At 38.8% G+C, this 22553-nt stretch overlaps 1 long non-coding RNA gene across 8 annotated transcripts in view; it reads left to right on the top strand.

Annotated features, from left to right (window-relative positions):
* The window catches only part of LOC142061278 (uncharacterized), a 346726-nt gene that overhangs the window by 208668 nt on the left and 115505 nt on the right, over nt 1-22553 (top strand). For 7 of the 8 annotated variants that reach the window (XR_012662094.1, XR_012662097.1, XR_012662095.1 and 4 more), the window contains 2 exons: nt 9474-9562; nt 16198-16251. This is a non-coding gene — a long non-coding RNA (uncharacterized LOC142061278). The remainder of the gene's footprint in view (nt 1-9473; nt 9563-16197; nt 16252-22553) is intronic. The other variant, XR_012662091.1, reaches the window with a different exon arrangement.

Raw genomic sequence — 22553 nt, 5'->3', positions numbered from 1 at the left:
TGCCTGAATACTGCAAACATTACATAGCTTGCAATGCTGTCATTGCCAGAGACTTTGAAATAATGGAAGTCTCTAAGCTACTTCCATTCAAAGCCATGTACTCGCTCCTAACTAAAAGGTGGAATGTCATTGCTAAGTATGCTCAGAATATGGTGATCAGGGAGAAATTTTACATCACATTAATAATAGAGGAGGACTGTCAAACTTGAAGTAATGAGGGGTTTGATTTTTTTTTCCTTTTTGCTGCCTTGAGAAAAAGTGAAATGGTAATATTTTGGAGTTTGGATTGAAATCACACTACTTGGAAAAAGACTGCATTAAACCTCAAAGGAGCTTCTGCCTTTAAACGCATTGCTGAACTTTGCAGTTTGGCAGAATATGCTTACTCACACAGTTCAGTCAAAAAAGACAGCTAAAAATAGTAAATACAATCTGAATATGCATAAAATAACTTTAAGGTGTCAAGCCAGACTATGATCCCCTTCTTAATTTTGCAAAGTAATGTAGGTAAGTGGTTTCTGAATTTTGGGATTTGTCCCACCTATGTGTAGCTATATGAAAGTTAGTCTAGTTAGTCCAAGAAAATTGGCTAGACTCTGTACATACCAAATTAGATGTTTGTCTCATCCCGAGAGATTCACATAAGTACAGTAGCTGCAAGTTTGATGAATAAAGTCAGGTGGGGAGGAATCACACCAGATACTTCTTACTGTGGGTCAGTTCATTAACTACAAGACTGTACACAAAATTCCTATCAGTTCAAATGAAAAGTCTGTTGCAAAGTCTTTCAGGTGCAGAAATTTCTTATAGGTAGAGAAATGACAGAATTCCCCAGATTCCCAGTGAGATAATAATTCAGGAGCTAGGGAATCTGTATAAGATGCAGATGATCAGCAGGCCGGTAAGGGGCCTAAGTGCTCGTTAAATATTCATTTGCCTAGGTCAGAGAAGAAACTTGATGCCAGAACGTCTTTATTTTGTGTGAGTACCTTATCTGTTAGGTTAATGACTATTCTGGGTAGCAGAATCTTGGAAAAAGAAATCTGGGAGGCCCTCAAGGCAGAATAATTTCTAGCTGTGTAGTTCCTGACTAATGTTTGTGTAACCTGTTTACAAAATCCTCCAGTGATAGCTATGCCATGACTACATGGCATTTCACTGTTCCTTCATTACTACCAGAATTTTTTCTGAATCTCTGAATTGATTTGTTAGGTCCCTTAAACCTATTACCCTTTTGCTTATCTACTGTAACTATTGAGTCGAAGCATTCCGTGTTCTTTCAGTCTTTCTTTTGTTTTGGTTCCTAAATCTCTGGTTATCTAACTCGGTTTGCCCATGCCTTTGCTAAAGCACAGTGGACAGCTTAATTTGCTTCACTGAAGCAATAGTAGTCTTGCTGAAGCCTTGCCAATGGTGGCTAGAGGAGAACCATTATGACAAGGATTTTTTGCATTTTTTGTTGTGTGTATGTATATGTATATGCTTACCCACTGTAGATTATATGCTTATACGTTACATATATATGTTTTTATGTTATACATGTTTGTTCGAACAGGCACAAACATAACATCTATTATGCTTGTAACGGTGGGACACCACTGTCTCGTGCTTCACTTATGTCTTTGTTGTTCTTAAGTCCATTTTTAGACTCAATCTATTTAGTTTCAGATTGTTTTCCAGTTTGTCAAGATCACTGTGAATTTTAGACCTCTCCAGCGTACATGAGGTCAGTCTTATTGTGGTGGGAGCTGCATATTTAATAAATGTACCTTCTGTTCCTTTATCTAGGATAATAATTAAAACATTGAATAGAACCAGACCTATGAATAGGCCTCTGTATCTTCAGTGAGTATGTTTTACCATTTGGTGGTAAACCATTGTTAACTATTTCATAAGCACAGTTATCCCAAACATTTTTGTACCTGTTCTTTATTGCTTTTGTGATGACTGTGCTTCCCTGGTTCACCTATTAGAATATATTGTGTCAAAAGATCTACTAAAATTGAAATACACAAGGTTTCTTCTTCATCCACATGATCTGTTGCCCAGTCAGAGAAGAAAATTAGAAAATAAGTTTGACATGATTTGTCCTGGACCATATCAGCTCTTAGGCATAACTGTATTATTTTTCAGGTGCCTAGTTATTTGTAATCAATTTGGGGAAGGGAGAAAATTAAGTTATTTTAATTATACTTCCATAGCTGACTGTTTTATCTTTCTGGTATTCCCTTTAATGATAGACGCTGCATTTCACCTTTTTGGGTTTTCAATTCCTCACAGGTATCTAATGAGCTTTAATATGTCTGGATTGTTGCAGCTAGTTAAGTCAATGTATTGGTCAGTATAAGTAGCTGAACTGTTCTGACCTGTCTTTCTTTATTCTAAGCTGAGATTTTATTTTCTTCTACAGTGTTAATTGTTGTAAACACCTGCTTGCAGTTTACATCTTAAAGCAAAAAATATCATGCATCATGTGAGCAGTCCTGGCATTCTGATAGCTTTCCTCTCCAATCAGTACTAGGCTGACACTTATCTTACTGCTAACATCTGCAATGATTTCTTGTTGTCTTTGGTTCCTTTGCTGGCTTTTTCCATCTTATGCTTTGACATTTCTAATTTTTTTTCTAAACAGTTATCCAATATTTTTAGTATAATTAACCTATTTCCACTTTCTCTGTCCTTCCTTCTTTTGCTTAACACTGGTGAGGAGCTTCTGATTTAGTTACTTACAGCTTATGTATTGGGATAGTTTCTTGCACCATTAATACTGCTTGTGGAACTGCCACTCTTTGTAACTCCTTTTTCCCCATCATATGAACTCTTACCTGGGGATTTGTTGACTGTTAAACTCTGTTTTATTAAAGTCTATTTGTTTCTATTCTGCTATCCAGCCTCCTTCCTTTCCTAAGTTTCATTAACTCTTGTCAGACCATGGTCATTGTCATCCAAGCTGCATTTTGCTATGATCTCAGTCAATTCCTCTTTATTGATTGAATTTAGAACAGTCTTTGCAAGGATTGCTTTTTTTCTGCCTCCTGTATGTATATGTGTATCTGTAATATTTATCACCACCATAACTTCCAGATTAATCCATGTTGTACTGCATTAATTCTCTTTTTAAAGATTGTCTGGGTAGTTTAAATCTCCATTATTACCTTGTATTGTGCCTTGGGTAATTGTGGTATTTGTTCACAAGTCAGAAGTTCTTTCCACTGCATTTTCATGGTTCAGTCATCTGCAATGGACACTTAACATTCCCAAGCTCAAGTTCCCAGACTTTCAGCAAGGATAACTTCCCAAATTTGTATCTCAAGACAACTGTCATATGTGAGCATGCTGGCCTTTTACATTGCACTAAAGTGTCTCATTTTCTAAGCTTCTGTAGTGCTAGTCATTAAGTGCATATTAAGATTTCCTATTCAGCTTCTCTTGTTTCTTCCCCACAATTCTTGCATTAATGTACAGGTTTCCAAAGTGTTGGGCAGATTGCATCATCAGTTGTCTCATTTCCTTCATCCAGCTTGTCCAAGCTGCTGGGGTTTATGCATAAGCATGATCTTATCTTCATTATTGCAATCCAGGGCTGTGGTAACCAAAGATGAATATGAAAAAACCTTCCAATTAAAATCTCTATAAGAAGTTTTTGATCCCAGCATAAAAAAATATTTTCATAAATCTCCTTTTGATGTCTTGACTTTTGGACTTCATTAAAAAAGGGCAATGTCCAGAACTTCAGAGTGGGTTCAGTCTTTTTTGAAACATGAAAGAGGGAGAGGCTGTTCATGCATGTAACAGCATTACATAATGTGGGACTACACCCTCTACTGACTGAATTTAAATGGTGGTGGTGGGAGAGAAAAGGGAGCTTTTAGTCATGGTTTTTAGATTACTGCTTTAAATTCATGTCTGCCTCCTTGGACTTTCAGAACAGCACTACTTTTAGTGCTGCTTTGTAATTACATTACGTTATCATTCAAAGTGAAGTAGACATTTTCCAAAGGAAAGGAAAAACATGTCCCTAGAATTACACAGTGCTCAATTTATCTTCATAGATATATGCGTGAATTTTGATTTTGTGTATAATTTTCATTTGCCATATGTGCAAGCCTGGTTAATCATCAGTTTATATTATGGGTTGTCATAAACAGGCCTCTATTAACATGCCTTTCGTCTTGCAAATATGTGCTTTTCTCTACTATTCCAGTCCAAAAAAAGTAGTCATCTGAGCACTTTCTTCAGTGAACATCACCAATTTAAAATAGTTACTTAGTGCATCACAGTGTGACAAATGCAATATGGCCTGGCTTTAACAAAGATGTTAAGTGACTTAGAAAATATAGGTGCAGTATGAAGAGCAGGACAAATTCTGTAATTTTGAAGGCATGGCGTAAACTTAAACTGCACTATGTCCCTAAGTTTTTACACTCCAAGGAGGTATGAGAGCTGGAGTTACAGATGTGAGGAAAACATGTAGAGCCATAGAATCAAAGAGTGGCTGAGTTTGGCAGGGACTGCTGGAGATCATCTAGTTGGAAACCCCTGCTCAAAGCAGGATCAATTAAGCAGGTCGCCCACGACCGTGCCCAGTTGGGTTGTGAAAACCTCCAAGGACAGAGAAGCCATAACCTTGCTGGGCACCCTGTTCCAGTGTTTGATCAACCTTACAGTAAAACACTTCCTTATGTTTAAACAGAATTTCTTGTATTTCCATTTGTGCCCATTTCCTCTTGTTCTACCACTGGATACTGCTGAGAAGAGTCAGTAGTATTGCCTTCTTTACACCCTCCCATCAGGTATTTACACACACTGATAAGAGGCCTCTGAACCTTCTCTTCCCCAGACTGATAAGATGCCTCTGAATCTTCTCTTCCCCAGGCTGAACAGTCCCAGCATTCTCAGCCTTTCCCTGGATGTAAGATGCTCCCGGTCCTTCGCTGGACTCGCTCCAGTCAGTCCATGTCCCTTTTGTACCAGGGAGACCAGCACTGGACCCAGTACTCCAGATGTGTCTCAAGTGGTGAGCAGAGGAGGAGAATCACCTCCTTCAACCTGCTGGCAACAGCCCAGGATGCTGCTGGCCTGCTTTGCTCCGCTAGCTTTTAGTCAACTTGTTGCCCACGAGGACCCCAAGCTTTCTTCCACACAGCTGCTTTCCAGGTGGTTGGCCCCCAGCCTGTACTGATGCATGGGGTTATTCCTCCCCAGGGGCAGGACTTGGCACTTCCCTTTGTTGAACTCCATGAGGTCCCTGTTGACCTCTCCAGTCTTTACAGGGTTTTCTGAATGGCCCTGCACCCATTTTGTGTATCAACCATTTATCCCAGTTTTATATCATCTAATAAATAGAAAGGAGCCACATAAAAACAGTGAGATTCATATATCTATGTTCTCAGACTACATGTACCAAGGAAAATCCAGCTGCTCAGATACTCCACTATTTTGACAGGGTTCTGGATTTTCTGAAATGGAGAAGACAGTGAGGGTCACTGTCCAGGGAACAAACTCCCCAGGGAAACACTCCCAGTACCCAAGTGCTCTGCTGTTCTGGCTGCTAGGTCTGGTTGCTTTTAGAGAGAGCAGTCTTTTGTTCCTGGTCTAGTGAATGATGCCCCTGCTCCTTGCAGAGGGGATGGACTAAGTGATCTTTGAAGATCCTTTCCAACACAAACCTTACTATGATTCTATGATTAGGTACAGACTTTTTAGTAGAGCCTGTTGCAATAGGACAAGGGATGATGGCTTTAAACTAGAAGAGGGTAGATTCAGACTAGATATAAAGAAGAAATTTTTTACACTGACACAGGTTGCCCAGAGAGGTTGTAGATATCTCATCCCTGGTCAGGCTGGACAGGGCTCTGAGCAACCTGATCTAATTGAAGATGTCCCTGCTCATTGCAGGGAGGTTGGACTAGATGACCATTGAAAGTCCCTTCCAACCCAAACTATTCTGTGATTCTGTGATTTCTGTGGGAATTTCCATTAAATGTTTCTCAGTAGATATATTTCAATTTTGCATTGGTTCTCATGCTGATCATATTTAGACAGCATGGGATATAAAACGTCCAATGTGCCACTATAGTGAAAAACAATCCTAGTTATGATAATGCTTGGTATAGATTGTCACCACATCTTCTTTCCTGCTATTTAATTCTCACTCAGGAGAGAGTATGACATTCCCTAGTAATTTAATAACACATTTTTTTACTTGATATGTACTGTAAACTCAGCAGCTGGTGGTGGAGTCACATGGAGTTCCACCTTAGCATAGAGAGGCCCTTATTCATCAAAAATTGTCTTTCCAGGTAACAACTGCTGTGACTGGTCTAAGTGAAATAAGAGAGAAAAAGGGAAAGAATGCTCTGAAAGAGAGTCTCTTTGCCATATGCTCAAATTAGGAAATCCATTTATGTCTCTTGGGAAATTAAAAATTGAAAAATAGGGGCAGATTGATACAGTTTCTAGATTACAAACAATTTCTGGGATGAAATTCAAACTAATTCAAATGAACAACACAGAACAGAATAAGGCAATATTCAAGGACATCTAGGAGAACAAAACTACAGGATACAGTTAATTGGTATGGGTGGGAAGCCTTTCTATCAGGTTTAAGCACTGAGCATGCCTAAATAATGCTGAGAAGATTCAGTCAGAGAGTGTAAACATAATATTTAGGTACCATGATGGTTGCATTTCTGCTTAAATGGGAGACCTAGCTAGGAGAAATAATTTTCCCATTCATTCATGTGTGCATGAAGAAAAGGACATCTAGAATTAAATCTGAAGGAAAGCTCATGAGCTCCTGTCTGGACCCTTCAACTTTAAGACAACTGGCCCCTCAGAATTTTTGGGCTGCTTATGGTCCTAGTTTATTCTGAATGTTAAGAGAATTTTTTTCTGGCTTTCCCTGATAAAGCAAAAAGTAGAAGCCTTGGCAACTCAGACTTATTAGGACTGGGTTTCTTTTTTATTTTAAATGATCAGTATTTTTATTTCCATTAAATTTTTGATAACCACTTTAACAGCAACACTTTGACATGTATTTTATGGAATGAATACTTTAAATCGTAGCTGTAAAGTACTGTTTTAAAAATTTTAACTACCTATAGCAGAAAAAAACATCATTATCCAACAATTAAGGTGCATGAATTATTAATTTTTAATAAAAAATAAACTACTTGCTCTCTAATTAACTCTGTAATCAAGATTGTTCCAGTACATCATTTTATCTCTTAAGATTTAAAATCCTAACTGGATTTAAATTGGCATAGTATTAAAATAAATTGTTTCTCTTGAATGTATAATTAATAAATATGCAGGTCTTTATCATGATTGTTTTCCATTAGCTAAGTACACAAAAAAGTCTACTAAGGTGTATGAAGAGCTCAGTCCAATATATTTTTAAATTTGTAGAACTTTCTCTACCGATCAATGAAAAACAGCCTAGATTGTGCTTTAGTCTCTATTGGTATGCATGAGCTGTTGTGGAGCTTTGAAGAGATTTACCCCCTGGCCAAGATATTATTAAGCTCACCACTGGGATTTCTTTAGAAGAACAGCCTTGTACGAATCCTAGCAGAGGGATTTTTCCATGGAGCTTGATGGAGTTAATCTTCTAAACTCCAATGAATGTCAGTGAGTGCAATGAGTGCATAAATTCCATACGTGTGTTTGAAACTTTCCTGGATAGATTCTAAAAATCTGAGAATAGTAATAAAAAAAAACCCCAAACTGTAATGGATCCAAAGATCCATATTCATATTGATTCCTTCGTATTTTCAGATTCCACTCTGCCAGCCAGGGGTATATAAAATACATGTATATGTGTGTGTACATATATATATATCTCTATATGAAAAATGCGTGCATATGTATGTGTGTGAATCTATGTATGTATATGCATACAAATTTATATGTGCACACACAGAGCCCTGCCTACATATTTAACTTCTACCTCACTGCTCCATGGTCACCTGGTCACCAGGCAAACATTTCTTCTAGAGGTTTTAGTAGAAAGCTGTTTTGTAAATGGACCATTTGTAAATAGCAGCCAGAAAAATTTATCAGGCATGCAAATAAAGTAATGTAATTCCTTACAGACACTCTGAAGTCAACATAAATTTTACAACATGTTTTCAAAAAGTATTTTAGGACAGCTCTAGGGAATCTTGAATGGCCAGTTCGTCCAAAAGTCTAAATTTAAAAAATAAGTGCTCATAGCTGTAAAAGTGTTGGTTACTTATTAGATCTGATATAAACATACCATCCAGTGCAAACAGAGAAAATACATCGCAACAGGAAGCATCCTAGTGACTATCCATGTGTTTACATCCCACTTATAAGTGTATATATAAGAAAGTAAACTAAATGTATGTGGAGTAGTGGTTATGAATAGACCTAATTTCTACAAAACATGTATCTTGTGCATTATAGGTGGCCAAGCAGCATAAAAATAAAAAAATTGGCTTCATGTTAAGTGTACTACACACAACAGAAGGAACTCTGAATTATAAACAGAAACTGTAACTGATTATCCAAAATTATAAATGCAGAGATTTATGACAATTTCGTAAACATTCGGTATTGTGGATATTGAAATACAATGCATATAAATTCAAAGTTTATTTTACATCTGCTATGTTAGATTTAAGCTCATATCATACCATCAACTAGAAAAACTGGTCATAGCTCGCTATACATACATACATACATACATATATATATTTCTTCTGCTTTCATGGATAGTAAAATTTATTTAATGAAGGTAAACAGAATCTGGCATTTGGAAGCAGGAGGAGTAATACACAGCATAGCGTTATACTGTTTACCCTGGGTTTTTTTTTGCATGAATGTCTTGTCCTGATGCCAGTGTCAACTCTTCGCCAAGGGGCAGCACCTGACTGGTATTCTGACGGCTGGCTTCTACATGGACAGGAAATTGCTAACATGAAATCTCTGTGTATTTCAAGAATAAATTATTGACTTTACTATCTCTTGGGAGGGGACCCTCAAAAATATCCAGGGTATTTTCTTTGGAAAGGTCAGCCCCATAGGAATGACAGGCTCCCGAGGAGAGATTCTTCATTAAGCTGTATATAAGAACAGTGCATAGTAGTAATTGCAAAGCTGAATACTTGGTCACAAGCGAAGAAAAAACAGTGTAGAAAGAACTGTGCAGCAGCACTATACTGTGACACCAGTGTTACAATACTAAAGTATACGAAGAAATGTGTACAAAGTATGATTTGGAATGAAGTTGTCTTTGAAGAAGGACTAACCCCTACACAGTTCTCACTCTCTGGTGAAAACCTCTGAGGAAAGCCAGAGGACTAAGGACTGCTTGGTTCATTTATATCTTATGTTTCCATCATACCTTCTAACCTGGCTTTTTATGGTATTAAGGCAGAAATAGTACCCTTGTTATTTTCAAATGGAACCCCAATCCTTAGCAGAAATTCTGAAACTGAATTTTGCAGGAGTCTCCAGTGTCTCTAAGTGGTTTTGAGGAAACAGCAGTGGATGAACCATGGTTATATGAACCTGTGCCTGCAACCTCATAAGCTGGGTGAGTCAGCTCACAGCTTATCCCAAGGACTAGTCTTGGTATCTGTTATTCTGTCTTCCAGTTTTCTACTCTGCTCCTTCTATTTTATTGCACCAGTTACCTAATAAAAGGATGTAGTGTTTCCCACGATGAGGAATTTTTGGGTTATTTTGTGGATTCATGATTCAGTTTTTATATGTAACTGCTAGCGCCTCTCATCAGAGAGTTTGAAATACAAGTTTCTCTTTAGAACAAGTTGAACACCTTTTTTCACTTTTGTACGTAGCATGATGGTAATATTTTTAAAAATTATGCACGTGGTGTGGAGTAGTTACAGATATGAACTATCATTCTTCTTGTCCATTGCTTCCATTGTTTTTAAATCCATGTCAGTAGAACATAAAATACATATATACCTCAAAATACTTTCACAGCAGTTGTTGCTACATTGTGTTTTGGGTTCTCCCACTAGAGTTATACTTTGCCAGATTGTTGATCCGTACTTTCTGTAGTAAGGACTTCCTCAATGTGCCATTTGACCACTCTGTTTTAGTACCGACATATATAACCAGAAATAAACTCCATATAGATTATCTTTTTCTTGGATGCTCAGCTTGAAGCCATTAATACTTGAAGAAAGATTGTATCGGCAGTGCCACACTAATTTGTTTATGAAATATATATCCACATACACAAAAATGAAAACATAATCAGGATTTTTAGTGAAAGGATATTAGATTTTACCTGTATCCATACATCATAGGGAAATAGTTAGAAGAACTACTTAAGAATTTAAAACTATTTTAAATTACTCTATTTTTCTCTTTAAAGTCTAAATTGCGCTTTAAATAAGACCATTCTAATTTAGGAATTTGGGACCAGAACTTTCACTAAAGAATGGGTGAATCAATTTTTAATCAGCTGTATTAAGTTCATATTGTGCCATAATGAAATGTAAAATTAACGGAGACAATTTAAAATTCATTAACATTCAGTGAAAAAAATTCAATATAACCACTAGCAAAATTACCCTTGTGTGTGTTTGCTAAGTTGTGCAAGAGTACATTTTTTGAAAAAACACTTTGCTGGCTAATACGTTAGAAGATCATGGAAAAATCTTTGCACACTCCCTTACTGCAATGTTGACGAAGCAGTGTTAGCATTAATTAATAAATATGCTTGCATAACTTTAATTCATAAAAGTAAAAACTGTATGTGAGCATGTTTTGCATAAAACTGAATTGTTTTGATGCTTGGTGATCTTTGTGTTTGCTTCATTGTCATGGTGTTACAATAACTATACATAATGTATCCCTTTAGATAGTCATGCTGTGAAAGGTTAGAAAGTTCAGTCCTAAAGTGTAATAGTCAGGGACTGATTCAACTCACACTGATATGAGTATGGAAATCAGTTAGAGTGGGACTTTTGAAGTCTCGGGGAACATGAAAATTGAACCTGAGTGGTTAGTGCTTGGGATTTTGAGTGCGTTCTGTCCACCAAACCGCATGTTCCAAACATGCTGAAAGCTCTCCTAAGACTTAGTGCCTTTATAAGATGTATCATGTGCTGACTTGTACATGTCTTATATGTAGATCTGGTGGGAAGTGGAAAGGACTGTCCCGTTTACAAATTCTAATACTTCCCCATGGGAAGCACAGTCAGGGTAGTTTATTTCAGGTGTATTTTTATGAGGACCCCACATTATGGTACTAAACCTGTGTTATCAATGTAATAGAGAAACTGAAAGATCTAATCCTACAGTGATCAGTGTAAATCTTCCTTTAATTTGTTCTTTCTGTCAGCTCTCTTTTGTACTTTGAGAGGATTCTCTCTCCCATTCTGGATTATTAATCTCTGTAGCTGTGCTCTTCACTTGGATTCTCATTTTCTGCTAGAATTTGGATGCAAGATGCCTGCTTACATTAAGGCAGTACTCTGTGAACCCAAGGGTAACCCCCGTCTGGAAAGAATGAACAATCCCCTTATAATAAGGGTCAAGACAACAAAGAGCAATTAAAAGGACATATTAATAATATGAGTCATTGAGAATGTAATGAACTGCAAAGTCATGGTGCCTTGGAAGACAAATTTCCCAAATTTGTGTCTGGTAATTAGAGAACAAATCCCTTCTTCCGTTATTATTACCAGACAGCATTTCTGATTTCACTAGATCTTTTCATAGTGCTTATATTTCCTGAGTAATGCTCAAAACTCACACCAGATTAGCATTTCCAGCTAACTTATTAAGTCCTGCCTTTTGTTCTTCATAACATTTGTCTCAGCAGGATAATGAATAACCAAATAATTAGTTCATACCTTTGACTTTGCCAGTAAACCCATCATGATATCTCTCCCATTTACAAAGAATATGCATCAAAATGAATGAAATTGACTTATGGGATGAAAGATAGACTGCAACCTGGTATGGCCAGTTTTCCTGACCAAAATAAGTATTTCTGGGAATGCTCCACAGGAGAGATAACTGTGGCTCCCCAGCCCTCTAGTGCAGGATATGACCTGGCTGAAGGCATGGCTGGGCTCTTGAGGGTGACACAGTGATGTTGTTGTGGTTTAGCCCCAGTCAGCAACCAAGCACCACGCAGCCGCTCGCTCACTCCCCCCTGGTGGGACGGGGGAGAGAATTGGAGGAGTAGAAGTGAGGCAACTCATGGTTTGAGGTAAAGACAGTTTAATAGGTAAAGCAAAAGCTGTGCACGGAAGCAAAGCAAACCAAGGCATTCATTCACTCCTTCCCATGGGCAGGCAGGTGTTCAGCCGTCTCCAGGAAAGCAGGGCTCCATCACGTGTAATGGTTACTTGGGAAGACAAACACCATCACTCCAAAAGTCCCCCACTTCCTCCTTCTTCCCCAGCTGTATATGCTGAGCATGACGTCATATGGTATGGAATATCCCATTGGTCGGTTTGGGTCAGCTGTCCCGGCTGTGCCCCCTCCCAGCCTCTTGTGCCCCCGGCAGAGCACGGGGAGCTGAAAAAGTCCTTGACCAGTGTAAGTGCTACTTAGCAACAACTAAAACTTCTCCACATTATCACCACTGTTTCCAGCAAAACTCCAAAACATAGCCCCATACTAGCTACTATGAAGAAATTTAACTCTACCCCAGCTGAAACCAGGACAGATGTTCATCACAGTACTCTCTGTAACTGGGGATTTGGAGCTACAGCAGCCCCTCAAATCCAGTACAATGTGAATTACTGGTGAGAACAATTACTTTTATGTAAGTGTAGCAACAATTTTTACTTAAGTTTAGGTGGCTACGATGGCTTGAAGGAAAAAGACAAGAGATGATTTAAGGAGACATACCGCTAATTAAAAAAAAAAAAGGGGGGAGGTGATCTTTCCAAAAGGTAGGTAACCCCATACACACGAGTACAGAACAGGGATCTGTCTCTTAAGCTTCTGGAAAGGGAAAGACATACTGCACTAGATATGTTGGATGGTGATGTGTAAGGAGTTATTTCTATGTTAAAGCAATATCTAAAAAGAAAGCAGGCCAGAAAAACCCCAAACCTGAGGCTGTTTTATTAGAGGTTTGTCCTTAAGATGCTGCATTCTGGAGTGGATCACTCAAAGAATCTAACTGATATAAATGAAGTACAAGATGAGGTATCATTGAGCAGTAACATATGATAATATTAATAATTCAGGATGGGAGGTAGGTTAGGATTAATTCTTAGAAATTGGTATAGACACCTGGATAAATTAGCAAATTTGGAATGACTCATTTTGTGCAAGTGCATGATAAGACAAATTCAAAGAGAGTTCAAGATCCCAGGTTGCTTTCTTTTAATTATGGCATTCTTTCTGTAGTAGTATCTTCCTGTGTTGTACTTAAAGTAGTATTATTTATATATTTTGGAACAAATCTAAAGAAAGCCAATTAACTGAAGGATTCATTAGCAGCTAGTGCTAGGGATGGGAGGTTCTAGGCATGGTAAGAGATGTTTAAGGTCTAGTTTCATAGGTAAATCTATGCCTGTGTGCAGTATCACTTTCTCCGCAAATGAGTCTATTACTCTGTGTGTGCACCTGGACTAATTTCCAGTAGTTTATATTATTCATCCATGAATCTCAAATTACCTGAAAAAAGTGATAAAACTTGCTCTGGAAAGACATGCTTTCTCCCTACAGTTCTGTATTTGGCTGTTTTGGATCTTATTGTTTTGTTTCATCCATCCCCTCAAGGGCATTCTTTGAGGAATCTGTGTACCAAAAAATAAAGGCTGCATGGAGGATTGCTGAGAAGAAACACTGAGGCAGAGGTTTTGCAGCTTGAGATCTGGGAAGCCAATACAGACAAACAGGCAGGTGTTGTTATACCCCATGCAGTTGGCTTCTTCAGGGAAAGCTATTTTCCTGGGATATGATGGATAGATAATTCCAGGTATGAATTAATGGATTCAGTGGACAATGAGAACATTTCCTATTTGTGCAGCAGTAGAATGGGCTGCTTCTTGAACGACCAGATTAGGGGACCATTGGCTGCCTCTGAAATAGTGGTCTAAAACCTTTTTGATCTGAAAAGATGAGCTTATTATTCATGCTTCTCAGGTGGAAGAAGATTCTCCATCACTGATTCCAATATATTCATGCTTTATTTCATTTACTACTGCTTCTGCCTATTTAATTCACTATGGTTCCTGCCATATATTCCTTCTGTCCATGATTTCTTGCCTGATCACTGAGGGCTGGGCTGGCAGTCAAAGAGCTGTGTACTTATGTCTCCCAAGCCATTGGCTCAATGTTATTAATATGCACAATGAGTCTCACTACAGTTTGTATATATGGGTCCTGAAGAAAACTCCACAGACAAAATAGTATCTTGGACAAAGTGCAGATGAGTGGCTGAAGTCTTGTGTCTTAACGGATAACAGATTTATGTAACAACTGTTTCAGAGGCAGAGCCTAATGGGAACAGTTATACAGGAATTAACCTGTTTGAAAAGGGTTTGAAAGACATAGAAGTGGCTAAAATTAATACAACATATCACTAGGCAACAACACTGTGTTAAATGGTGTTTCTGACATAATCCTGGTGCTGAGGAGGGTAGGTTGGGGTTCTTCATACCTTTTGCATAAACTTGATAATTTTTGTAATAGTATTATTGTCCTGAAGCTCAGAAGGAAGACCCTAGTGTAACTGCAGCTGTGAGTGATGGATGGATAGCTATAAAGACCAGTGCCTTCAGCCCACTTCACTCAGATGCTCTGTAATACTGGTGGCTGAAAAAGGTAGTAGTGCCAAATTTTCAGCAGGTGTCCACCACTCACTTCTTTTACCCTCCATCAGCTTTAGGAAAACAGCAGGCAATATAATTCCTGAGAAGTAGCTATGACTTTTGACAGGAGATATATAATATGTGTTAATCTAAATAAATAAATAAATGCTAGCTTCCACAGACGTGCTCAGAGTGTTGCAGAGGACAAGAGCAAAACTTTCTGAGAACATACAGACAAATAAATGGGACACCCCCACTGCCGGGGCAGGGGTTTTGTTTCTATCAACAGCGAAAAGATCAAGTGATGTTTGGAGGAAGGGGGCTGTATTTAAGGAAGTATCCTATCACCCTTTACTTTTCTTCAGTTTCAACATGGAAGGCAACAGTAAGCTCTTTAATAAGGGGTGGGGTTTTTTGCGCTCATATCTTTGTGTTTAATACACAGAGTATATATTTCCACATAATGTTTTTACGGCACACCACTGGCAAAAAGATGGCTGCAGAGAAAATACACCTCTCTGTCTCTTTTTATCTTTTTTCCTTCCAATTTACATGGGAAACCCAGGAATCAATTACTTTTTCTGGCAATGCACAGTGTCTCAGACACCTTTACTTTTCTGTATGCAAATTCCCACCCAAAATCAAAGTATTCTGTGATTTGTTCATGTTGGGTTAAAAAACTCCAGGAAACCGTGAAGAAACAGCCTCTCTTTGCCATGCGTATTGCCTTTGTCTTTGTGGAGTTCCAAATGATGTCAAAAAGCAAGTCTGTTCTTTCCTTCTTTTTTTCTTTTCAGTACCTTTTTTTTCCATTGATGCTGTTAGTGTGCTAGGCAGAGGAAGTCAGTTGGCAGGATAGCATCTTTGTTTTGACCCCAGTACCATGCTCCCTTTTCCAGCTTAATAGAGAGCAGAAAAATGACCTTCTCTGCTTGACAGCTGTAACTAACTTGGGTGTCTTTACTTTACTCTGTGGATTCTCAGTCAAGGCACAAGTGTTGTTACAGTCTATATTGGGTTTACTTAAGTTCTGGAGGAGTTTGGAGGGGTTTTTAATGTGTTTTTCTCTGGGAAAGGAGACCTCCAAAATAGATGAGTCAAAGCATTAACTCAGAAATTATTAGTCAAAATAGATGCTGACCAACTCCTTCTTTGTGGATAAAACTCTTAAACAGTGGTGCTGATGTGTTGTTAGTACACAGCTGACTTCTCTCAAATGTATTCTTTCAGCACACTGCCGTGTGGCAATGCACTCTTCCAGTTTCCTACCCCTGCCAACTCAGGAGTCACAGATGTGCCTTTACTAGCGCTTCTTAATTTCTGCAGTATTCCAGGGCTTATGAGTAGTGTAGTTGTCAGAAGTTGTAATACTTCTGGCAGAAGTTTTTAATACTTTTCCCTTTAATATCTACAGGTGGCTTTTATCAGAGGCAAGGTATTCAGGAAGAGGCGTCTTCGGACTGACCAGGTGTGGCAGTTCTGTTATATTATGTTCTCAAGTTTAAAGAATAATTCAGGTTTTGGGGCTTTTTAAAGGCACATTGCAAATGAACACACTTTCCTTTTTCGTACTGTTTGCTAGAGATAAAGCCAAAATGCTGTTAATGTTTGAGAAAAAGTACCCTTCTTTCTTGTTATCCATTTGAGGGAAGGGTTTGTAATTCAAATGGTATGTACCCATAGCCTAGCTGATCCTCTCCTTCCTTGGCTGCCTACAGACCTTTGGGCACTGCACATCATATACTGTGACAATTGTTTCTAAGGTTGTTATGCAGCTACTTCTCAATGTTGAGCTATATAGGAATTGGAATATACTCTCTTTTTTTAAAAAGTTTTTTTAATAATGATTGAAATTTTACTTGTGGTTCATTTATATGTTTGTATTTTTTTTTTAAACTGGTGAATCGTTTTCTTTTCTTTTGTAATTCTCTATTACTACAAATATACTGTAAAAAGGTACTTGATTCAGACCGGTAAAAGGCAGGGTTGATACTGCATAAAAGGTGCAAAAATTTGCTTGGGAAGAATTGTGAAGTGTGAAACCAAGAATGTCCAATAGAAAACTACTTAATACCTATGAAACACATGTTTGTGCTTGATAAGTAGAACAGAATCGTTTCCTCTTCTTCACAAGTGTGTGGGTGACAGAAGTTTCATGGTAACGATATAAAATCCAGAAACCTTCAAACCATTTGCTACAAAAGAAATTCTGTAACTCAGTTTTTTCCATTGTAGTTACCAGTAGCACACCATTCAGTCATCATGGGCATTATATAAAACAATTACTTTCTCGAAACTGTTTTCAGTACAGATTCAGTAATTTCTCTGGAAAGAAAGGACACATTTTCAAGACTGAATTGTTCAATTTTGTGAATGAGAAGGAACCCTTGGGAAGTAAAAATACCTGCTGTCAAAGAGCTAGTCTCAAATCTACTCGTACAGGTTGGTCCAACCCCTAGTGAAGTCAATGAGAAGTCTCTGATTGAGACTTACGAAGATTTAGATAAAAGGTACAACAGCATACACCTCTCAACTAAGTGTTTTTGCAGAAAAGGTAGTTATTTAGTGTGGAGAAAAAGGAGAATGGGTGCTAAACAGTGAAGACAATGAGTTGACAAAGAACAAAATGTAATATGACCATGAAATGCTAAAACAGCTCCAACATTTCAGACAGATGGAGCAGGACACTGCATCCTGTCTATTCGTTTTAGGCTGTCTGGGCTTGATCTAGTCATCTATACCATTTAATTTGGTGGGAAATTACATCAGATATCTTGTAGCTTGGCTGTATTGTCTGGTTGACAATAGCTGAGCAATGTTTTCTTAAGGGTTGGTAGGATATTTAGGAGTTGTTGAGCCAACCACAACATGACTACCTATCCTTACAGCAGGTATGGGTACTCTTCACAGGACATACTGCATTATACCTAATGGACATTGTAGACATCATATGTTGTGGATGGAAAGGAAATTTAGCCTCAGACACAACCTAATGGATGTGTTAATCAAGGGATACATAGAATGTTAATAAAATCTGCGTGTTGGCGAAGTGATTTGAGTGACCTGCGTGTTGCCCAGTTCACGTGTATGAGTAGGCCACATACCTCAGGCTAATCCTGCCTACATTGAACAGCAGCTTCTAATTAGGCATAGAAATGAAATGGCTATATTTCCTGATGTTCCTAGGCAAGATGATTAACTCACATCCCTGATCTGAATGAATCATGAAATGAATTAATGAATTAATGAATTTATGAAAATGAATCCCTCACATTCCTGATTTGGAAAATTAGACCATGTGCCTGGTTTTCTAGTTGTTGATCTGTCTGAGTGACTAGCAAGAAAAACGTATAAACTTTCTTGCCCTTATTTCTTACATTGTAACAAAACTGAAAATGGAGATATTTTTGGTTTTCAGCTTAGAAGATTAAACTCACTGTTCAATAACTTGAACTTCTGCCATCTTTTTCTCTGTTACCACTTAGTCACCTTGAAGGCAATCAGTTCTTGTAGTCAAGGCCCTAGTTCTAGTCTTGTTTTACTGACGTAAAATTGCTTAGGAAAATACTATTACTGAACTAAATGGGGAACCTCTGTTTCTGTTATTCTTTACACAGGCAAATCCCTGCTAGCCCACTAATCAGGATTTGTATCAGGGAAACCTATGCTCAGTAAAGACAAAGTTTATTTACATTCCTGGGTACATGTCAGCTTTTTACAATTCTATCTCTGAGAGAGGTTTACCTTTAGAGACATTTTAAAATAACCTGTTAGCAAAATGAGGTCTAGCTTTGCCTTTCAAAAACTTGCAGCCTTTAAAATGAAAGTTATTGGATTATAAATTTTTAGGACATGAAAGAAAGTTGACACAAGAAGTGCTTTGTACTTTGGAAGCCTAAACCTGTGCAAGCATTTAATGGATGTTTCTACCCACTTTCCTGATGATTACATAGGAAAGCTCATGCTTTTTAATTGCTTTGCTGGCACAAACCACCTCTTTAACTAGGATTTTAAGATATGATGCTACATATCTGAGGTTATTAAAAAAAATTCTGGGGTATGTTGATGAACTAGAAAATGGAGATAAGGGGTGTTACCTTTAATAAATGCATTCCGATATGTAAAGGAGTAGCTACACAATTGAAGCAATCAAGCTTTTCCAAAATAATGGTGTTTTTAACAAGATTTGAGGGCCTAAAATTGACATAGCTGTACTTAAAGTTCTGCATGCTGGTCTACTGCGGCATGCACACATTTCTGTTGTTAAGTCCGCTCTGGCAAAAAGCTGAAAAAGTATACTCTAAAATGTATTTTTAAAAAGAAAAAACAAACAAGTATATTTATTCCAAGTAGGGGTATCAGCACTCAAACAGCTCTTGCAGTGACTGTGACCGGAATCAGCGAATTAAAGAATGTACCTAAAAAGTTTTAACTGTTTCATTTGTCAGTCTATGGAAGTGATCATTCACCTGTATATTTGTTTTTTTCTGTTGCATTTATAAACCTCTGATTAATGTGATATGAAATACTGTTCTGCTTATGGTATCCAAAAGAAAATAGTGCTTATAGTTTGACTACATTTCTTTATGTAATCTTTCTACAGATTTCTACCTTCCCATCTTATTCCCTAGTTTGCAGAGACATATTTTCTGTTTTGTCTCCTTCCATCTCACATTTTCTCTACTATGCCTGTTTTCTTATTCAGCATAATCATTTTTGTTCTACCGTCATCTAACTTCATTCGTATTAGGAATTAATACAATATACCTCCAGGCTGTCCTCTCACTAGCCAGAACAAAAAAGGAGACTGGTTTCAGCTGCTAATGAATCATTCCTTTCTGGGGGAAGTACAAAGTGCAGTTCACTGAAATTCCATTAAAATCTTAGATATCCATTAAAAGTGCAAGTGTGATACGTTTAAATGCAGAATGGAAAACAGACTGAGCGTATGAAAAATGAATGAGCACTTACAAAAATGATTGCGTTCATTTCAAAAACTCTGAAAGCTACTCTGAAAGAAATCCAGATGTTGTGACTACAGCCTCCTCTTTATTTCCAGTACTGTGGCCTGTCATACTCCTGAACTGGAAATGGGGAAACTCACTTTTACAATGACACCATTGTAGCTTGCCTGTTGCATCACCATAGATTCTTTTGTATGGATGTTTTTGCTCCAGGTTTGTCATTCCAGTGATACCTTTAACTTGTTCTGTGTCTGTCTGTATAATATATAATATCTTAATATATTTTTTTAAGATCAAAAGATTATTTAAAAAAAAATGTGAATTATCAGTTCTACAGTTTTCCCCATTTGCAAACATCAAACCAGTTACTGGTATTTCTTCACACTCATTTATAGTTTTTTCCCATTATAACAGGCACTACAGTTATGTAATTGTTTTAACTGAAACTCTCTAGGATGTACCGGTAAGACTTCAGCTTGCCCTTCCATATGGTGATAAATTTGTCCTTTTACAACTGGAATCTTAGTCTTTTGTTCAAAGTGAAGCTTTTAATATCCTAATGTATTAATTTAAACAATAACCAGATCCTGCTACTCTCTTTCCTAGCTCTTTAGAGCTGCTCAGGAAATCTTTGATGACTGTGAGAGAAAGTGAAGGGACAGAATGCTGATCAGTTACGGGGAGGGGGGGAAGATTTGCCCAATAGAACTGATTTTGATGAATTTCAATTTTTATACATTTAGACCAAAAATATCAAACAGATTTCTTTCTGTCTGTCCTATCAATGATAAGTGTCTGCAAGTGACTGCAATTTGGCAGTTGTTATGTCTTCAAGAGTTTCTACAGGATATGTATAATGTAATAAGCTATTCAACATTCATTCATATAATTTTAAGTTGCAAGATTAAATGCTCTATTTGTCAAAATAAAAGCTCATCTCTAGTGGTAAAGTACAAAAGAAAACCAGCATTTCTAGGCCTGGATTCATACCGTCCTGACACAGAGCTCTAAAATATTTCCGATGAATCATGACCACTAGAGCACAGAGCACATGAATCCCTCATGGTATCTTTCAGTACCACATTGCATACAACTAAATTTAGATGTCTAAATGTAGGAAAGAAATTAAAATGCCTCACCATGTGTGCAGCCTACCTCCCCTTTGCTCCAGAGAGGCAACAATCTGCTGCTGGACCGTACAAATAGCAGTTTCTGTCCCCATTGCCCAAATACCAGTTCAGTGTTGTGAGAATGAAAAGCTCAAGGCACCACAGCACCCTTCCCTTCTCCTGCTCAAGGAGCAGCTACTGCTGCCTTGGTGCAACCCTTGTGCTGATACACACACCTCGTGCTTATCCCACAGCATGCACACTTTATTCCCAGTGCAGATATTGATGAAGGTCAAGGAAGTCCAGCAGGAAGGACGGTGGTGGCCATGTCACAATGAGCAGCAGGTGGGTGGTGGTGGCCTTGTCACAGCTGAATGTGCAACGTGTTGCAAGTTGAACATGAGCCACCAGTGTGCCCTGGCAGCCAAGAGGGCCAGCTGAGTCCTGGGGTGCATCAAGCCCTGCATTGCAGCCGGTCGAGGGAGGTGATTGTCCTGCTCTGCTCTGTCCTTGTTTGGCCTCACCTTGAGTACTGTGTGCAGGTTTGGATGCTACAGTATGTCAAGGATATAAAGCTACTAGATGGTGTCCAGAGGAGGGCCATGAAGTTGGTGAAGGATTTAGAGGAGAAACGGTATAAGGAGCGGCTAAAGTCACTTGGTTTGTTCAGCCTGGAGAAAAGGAAGCTGAGGGGAGACCTCATCAAGGTCTACAGGTTCCTCACAAGGGGAAGATGAGGGGCAGGCACTGATCTTATCTCTCTGGTGACCAATGATAGGACCCAAGGGAATGGCAGGAAGATGTACCAGGGGAGGTTTAGGTTGGATATTAGGAAGAGGTTCTTCACCCAAAGGGTCATGGAGCACTGGAACAGGCTCCCCAGGGAGGCATCACGGCACCAAGCCTGATGCTATTCAAGAAGCACTTGGACAACACCCTCAGAGACATGGTGTGAATTTGGGGTTGTCCTGTGCAGGGACAGGAGTTGGACTTGATGACCTTTGTTGGTCCCTTCCAACTCAGGACATTCTATGATTCTATGATTCCATGTCACAATGAGCAGCACTTGGGCAGTGGCTGTGTCACAGCGGGCAGCAGGTGGGCGATGGTGGCCATATCACAGTGAGCAGTAGGTGGGTGCAGTGGATATAAAAAGGGCTGTGGGGCAGGGACGGGCCGTACACTGGGAGGCAGACTGGCAAGGTGAGTGCAGAGGACGAGGGCGGGGAGAGCAGGAGGGAACCGGGTGCCACTTCCCTTCAGGGGCTGGGCTGGGACCCTGCTCCAGCCCTTCGGAGCTGTAGGGCTGTCAGCCCCATGTCCCCTGGCCATAAGGGAGCTGTGGGGATCAACAGCCTTTGCCTGTGGCTGCAAACTCACCGTATCCCACTTCCCCAGAGGCATCTGCAGGAGACGCCCTGGTGCTGCTGGAGCCATGGAATTGGGAGTGCTTATCATTGACTTGCAGAAGGTGCCAGACATGAGAGAGGGTGGTGAGTGAGAGCAAAGCACCCACACAGCTGCCTGGCGGGAAGCAAGGGCCCCCAGTGGGAAGGGTAAGTGGAGTAGAGAGGAGGCGGGGACAAAGGCAAGGATTGGGCTCTCATACACTGCACAGGGATTTGTACTACTCATACACTGAATAATATGGAATGTTCAAAGTTTGTTCAAAGAAAACAATCATATTTTACAAATTC

The sequence above is a fragment of the Phalacrocorax aristotelis genome, chromosome 8, assembly GCF_949628215.1.
Source record: "Phalacrocorax aristotelis chromosome 8, bGulAri2.1, whole genome shotgun sequence".
Classification (NCBI taxonomy): Eukaryota; Metazoa; Chordata; class Aves; order Suliformes; family Phalacrocoracidae; genus Phalacrocorax; species Phalacrocorax aristotelis.
The sequence above is the reverse complement of the archived record's forward strand: the minus strand, read 5'-3'. Positions and strand labels throughout refer to the sequence as shown.